General features: G+C 42.2%; 1 long non-coding RNA gene across 1 annotated transcript in view; it reads left to right on the top strand.

Annotated features, from left to right (window-relative positions):
* The first annotated feature begins 1,415 nt into the window (after window positions 1-1,415).
* The window catches only part of LOC105012069, a 45,567-nt gene continuing 40,982 nt past the window's right edge, over window positions 1,416-6,000 (top strand). Inside the window, exon 1 of the long non-coding RNA XR_003781797.2 lies at window positions 1,416-1,461. This is a non-coding gene — a long non-coding RNA (uncharacterized LOC105012069). The remainder of the gene's footprint in view (window positions 1,462-6,000) is intronic.

The following is a 6,000-nucleotide window of genomic DNA, read 5'->3' as shown; positions in this document are numbered from 1 at the left end:
TACCATAACTGGACCCACCGAGTTGATGATTTATTTTAAAAATCTCAGCTGAATGATATAATTTGGGCAAAATTAAGGTTTGAGCTTGGCACTCACATCCTTCAGTGTTAATTGAATCAAAAGCCTCCCAAACACAGGAGGTAAGCGAACACAATAGGGGGGAGAGTTAATTTAGGGCAAATACTAAGCCTTAATTTAGTGATAAAAAATCTCTGGAAGTCTTCACATAGAGCATCTGAGGCAACTGACAATTTAACAGATGGATTTAAAACAGATTGAATGACAGAAAACAAGACATTAGGGTTAGAGTGATTGGACTCAATTAAGTTTGAGAAGTATACGGCTTTAGCTGATTTAGCAGCGTTCTGGTATGCTATAAGAGAGACTTTGAACATGTGGAAGGAGACAGTTAACCTGTCCCGTTTCCATTTGCGTTTGGCCTTTCTACAAATTTGTCTTTGATGACGAGTGTCAGAATTTACCAAATATCTGTTTTTGGTTTGGGTTTGTGAGGCTTAAGAGGAGCAGTCACATTTGCTACTTTAAGCCAAGCAGATGCTAATCTGCATCCAAGTCAGATAATGGTTGGTCCAAGTGCAAGTGAGAGCATAGTTCAGCAAAGCACAAATCGAAGTTTATGCTGAACTGTGGAGAATAGAACCGTGACATAACAGGTGTGATAGGGGGTTGAGAAAGCTCCAGAAGAGACAGTGAGAATAAAATAGGCTTGTGATCAGAGAGAAGAAAATCTGAGAATACGATATCAGTGACATCAATCCCGTAAGATAACACAAGGTCCAATGTGTGGCCCTGAATGTGAGTAGAGTTTTTGACCCACTGCAGTAAATTAAAAGCATCCATTAAGTCAAGAAACTCCTGCGACAGAAAATTTGAATGACAGCAGACATAAATATTAAAATCGCCCACCAAAAGAAAGCGATCATAGTTTGTGGCAATGTTGCCAATGAACTCAGTAAATTGCTGTATAAAATCCTTAATGGAGTGTGGAGGGCGGTATATCACCCCTATACAGATGGGACCATTCCAATCTAGGTTGTGGAATCTGAGCATTAACAATTACAATATGAATGTACATTTCATTGGAAGTGCATGTGCCTAGATAATGAGAACAACAGAAACCTCTCTGTTTATCTCTCTGTAGGAATGTTTACGATGGTCATATGGCATGGGGGTTGACTTCTAAAGACATGGTCTTAGTAAGAAACGCCCTTAATGTATAGGCTAGCTGGTAACCAACATTACAGTGAGAAGATAATGGAACGTTCACCGTATGACATCTGTGCTGTAATTTTCCAATAAACGTGAGCGAACTTCTCCCTCGATTTGATAGGGGTTCTACATTATTTGACCACTATACGAAACCGCCGATTTCTAACAAGGTGGAGAAGCTGAGTTTCAAAGCTGGGAAAGGCCGTTGCAGGAACCAGCCGGCAGCGTGAGGTGAGAGAGTTATTTAAAATAGTTATAATCCCACCCCCGCGTCCACTAGGACGAGGAGAGTTAAAAAATGTACAGTTTGCTGGAACCAGTTCTGAGAAGGGAGTTAAATCACCGACCTTTATCCATGATTCTGTGATGAACATAAAATCCAAGTTGTGTGAGGAGTAGAAGTTGTTTAATAAAAAGGTCTTATTCACCACAGAGCGGACATTTATTAGCGCCGGGAGCGGAGGGCAACACTGCGGAGATCAACCCGAGTGACATGACTCAGATGTAAAGGGAAAATAGGACGAAGACATCGATAAACCGCGTCCCGCGAGTGCCATGCTGCAGATCTGCGTCCAAGCGAAATGTCAGCTTGTAAATAAGCTTTCAGTTTCGTGATGTAACCTCCGTGGCTTCCTCGTTTCCTCCTTCGCTTTCTCCGCACGGTGTTTAGTGGCCACCGGCAGACATCGTGCAGGAAGATGGTTCGGGGAGGCTCGTACGGTTTGTGAAGGGGGCATTCCACGTCCACGGTGGGAAAGTCCGTGAGTGAATCCACAACAGAGATGCGGATGTCTAGGGGAGCCGCGTACAGCAGGTAAACGACACATCAGACAGACAAGAAAACACGAGAGCAGCAGACGGTAAACCAAACACACAGGCGCCATCTTGTCAGACTCCATGGATGGAAGGTTTATATCATACATGTGTCCCCATCGGGTGTTAAAAGCAAAGAGATGTATTACAATCATTCAATCAAATGTATTTATAAAACCCTTTTTACAACAGCAGTTGTCACAAAGTGCTTTACAGAGACACCCGGACTTAAACCCCAAGGAGCAAACAACAGTAGTGTTGAATTTCAGTGGCTAGGAAATACTCCCGAAGAAGGCTGAATTTTAGGAAGAAACCTAGAGAGGACCCAGGCTCAGAGGGGTGACCACTCCTCTTCTGGCTGTGCCGGGTGAGATATTAATAGTCCAATTGGAATAATAAATACATTTCTCTGGGCAAAATCCAGAGTCTATTTGAATTTAGACTAGGTCAGAAGTATGACCAGGTGGACAAGGACAGGGACAGCAACGGGCCCCCCAAACCAGGTAATCCGCAGGTGTGGACCAGGACCTCATCTCCTTCTAAAATTTAAAACTGGAGGAAACTGAGAAAAGTTAGTAGTACATCCCTCATATCCCCCAGCACAATAATATAGCAGCGTAACACCTTGGAACTGAGACGGGGGGGGTCCGGTGACACTGTGGCCCTACCCGGGGGAGGCCCCGGACAGGGCCCAACAGGCAGGAAATCAATCCAACCACATTGCCAGGCATCAACCAAAGGGACACCCACCAACCGCAACCCCCCTGAATGAGGGCCGAGTATTGCTAGCGGCGTACAGCCCAATTGCACAAGTGCGCAACAGAGAGTCAACAACAAGCCAGTGACTCTTCCCCCGAAAGGCATTGGAGGGAGGGCATCCCAGTGGCGACGAGAGCCCACCTGGCAAGACAGCAAGGGTGGACAGTATCAAGCCTACTGGTCACCTTCACGCCCCCGGGCCAGGCTACACCTAATTATAAACCGTGCTGTAGAGATGAGTTTTTAGTAGACACTTGAATGTTTGCACTGAGTTTGCATTTCTAACCTTAATTGGCAGATCATTCCACAGGAGTGGAGCTCTATGAGAAAAGGCCCTGCCGCCAACTGTTTGTTTAGAAATTCTAGGTACAATTAAAAGGCCTGCATCTTGCGATCTAAAGTTACGTGTAGGTATGTATGGCTGGATCATTTCAGCCAGGTAAGTAGGAGCAAGTCCATGTATTGATTTATAGGTTAAGAGTAAAACCTTAAAATCAGCCCTAACCCTAACAGGCAGCCAATGTAAGGACGCCAGGACAGGAGTAATGTGTTCAAATTTTTTTTGTTCTAGTTAGGATTCTAGCAGCCGTGTGCAGCACTAATTGAAGTTTATTTATTAATTTGTCTGGATAACCAGAGAGAAGAGCATTGCAGTAATCTAATCTAGAAGTAACGAAAGCGTGGATTAATTTTTCTGCATCAGTTTTTGATAGAAAGTTTCTAATTTTTGCGATGTTTCGAAGATGAAAATAAGCAACTCTTGAGACATATTTTATATGTTCCTCAAAGGAGAGGTCAGGGTCAAGGGTAACGCCAAGGTTTTTTACAGTTTTTTGGGATACGACCATGCAGCCGTCGAGGTTCACAGTGAGATCTGCTAGCAACGCTCTTTGTTTTTTGGGTCCTAAAAGGAGCATTTCTGTTTTATTTGAGTTTAAGAGCAAGAAATTCTCTGTCATCCACTTCCTAATATCTGAAACGCATGCTTCCAAAATAGCTAATTTAGGGGCTTCTCCATGCTTCATTGAAATATATAACTGTGTGTCATCAGCATAACAGTGAAAGTTAATATTGTGATTTCGGATTACATCGCCCAGAGGGAGCATGTATAGTGAGAACAATAATGGGCCCAGAACCGAGCCTTGAGGAACTCCAAAGCATACCTTTGACTTGTCAGAGGATATGCCATCCACACTAACGAACTGATATCTTTCAGATAAATAAGATTTAAACCAGGCTAGAACATGTCCACGTAGCCCATTATTGGTTTCCAGTCTCTCTAAGAGAAGGGAGTGATCAATAGTGTCAAAAGCAGCACTAAGATCAAGAAGCAACAGGACGGATGCGGAACCTTTGTCTGAGGCCATTAGAAGGTCATTTGTTACCTTCACGAGTGCAGTCTCAGTACTATGATGGGATCTATAACCGGACTGGAATATTTCATAAATGTTTTTTGTCTTTAGGAAGGCATTCAGTTTTTGGGAAACACATTTTTGTAAGATTTTTGAGAGGAACGGGAGGTTCGATATTGGCCTATAATTGTATAATATGTCGGGATCTAGATTCGATTTTTTTAGAAGAGGCTTAATTTCCGCAGTTTTTAGTGAGTTTGGTACGCATCCGGAGGAAAGGGAGCAATTTATTATGTTCAGCATTGGCTGACCTAGCACAGGAAATAACTCCTTAAGTAATTTTGTAGGAATCGGGTCTAGCTGAGAGTTTGTGGGTTTAGAACTCATTACAAATTTTGTAAATGTGTCGAGCGATACGGTATCAAAAATTCAAGTGTCCCCATTGACACCTGGTCAGGGAGGTTCAGGAAATGTTTTGGACAACTGAGATTTTGAGGACCATAACTATTTAGGGAGTCAGTTATTTGTTTTCTAATGGTGACGATCTTTTCATCAAAGTAGTTCATGTATTCATTACAACTAAAGTGAAGACCCACTTCACTTGCTAAGCTTTGCTTTTTTGTTAACTTTGCAACTGTATCAAAGAGAAATTTTGGATTGTTTTTGTTCGCCTCAATCAGGTTGGAGAAATAAGCTGATCGAGCAGACGTGAGTGATTTTCGGTATTGTACTGTACTGTCTATCCAGGCTAGTCTAAATACTTCCAACTAGTCTAAATACTTCCAGTCTTCAATTGTCCAATTTTGGTGAGCTCGTGCAAATTGTAGCCTCTTTTTCCTATTTGTAGTGGAGATGAGTGGTTCAGGAGATTGTCTTGACCAGGACCACACCAATAAATGCATTGAAGCAACTGCCATGTGATTGGTTGATTAGATAATTGCATTAATGAGAAATTGAACAGGTGTTCCTAATAATCCTTTAGGGTGTTAAGACCATTTTGCTATCATGTTAACCCTCCATGGCCATGTCTGTGTCTATGCCTTTAGAAAGTGGACTGTAGATCAACAAGATATCTGACTGACCTGGCCAGCAGCATACGTGTCTTAAACGTCTTCCTTATCGGGTGTTAAAAGTTAGAGGCTTTAACATGTGCTTTGCTGCTTCAGGTGTTCTCAGGCATTGTAGAGCTCTGACATACAGGTCCTGGTCATAAAATTAGAATATCATCAAAAAGTTGATTTATTTCAGTAATTAAATTCAAAAAGTGAAATTTGTATAATGTATACATTCATTCCACACCGACTGATATATTTCAAGTGTTTATTTCTTTTGATTTTGATGATTATAACGAACAACTAATGGAAACCCCAAATTCAGTATCTCAGAAAATTTGAATATTGTGAAAAGGTTCAATATTGAAGACACCTAGTGCCACACTCTAATCAGCTAATTAACCCAAAACACCTGCAAAGGCCTTTAAATGGTCTCTAAATGGTCAGTCTAGTTCTGTAGGCAACACAAACATGGGGAAGACTGCTAACATGACAGCTGTCAAAAATGTGGGGGAGATTCACAAAGAGTGGACTGCAGCTGGAGTCAGTGCTTCAAGAACCACCACGCACAGACGTATGCAAGACATAGGTTTCAGCTGTCGCATTCCTTGTGTCAAGCCACTCTTGAACAAGACACAGAGTCAGAAGCGTCTCGCTTACCTCGTGTTATACAGTGGGGAGAACAAGTATTTGATACACTGCCGATTTTACAGGATTTCCTACTTACAAAGCATGTAGAGGTCTGTCCTAGGTACCATAGGTACATAGGTACACTTCAACTGTGAGAGACGGAA

This window comes from Esox lucius, chromosome 1 (assembly GCF_011004845.1).
Source record: "Esox lucius isolate fEsoLuc1 chromosome 1, fEsoLuc1.pri, whole genome shotgun sequence".
NCBI lineage: Eukaryota > Metazoa > Chordata > Actinopteri > Esociformes > Esocidae > Esox > Esox lucius.
This window is presented reverse-complemented; position numbering and strand designations above follow the sequence as displayed.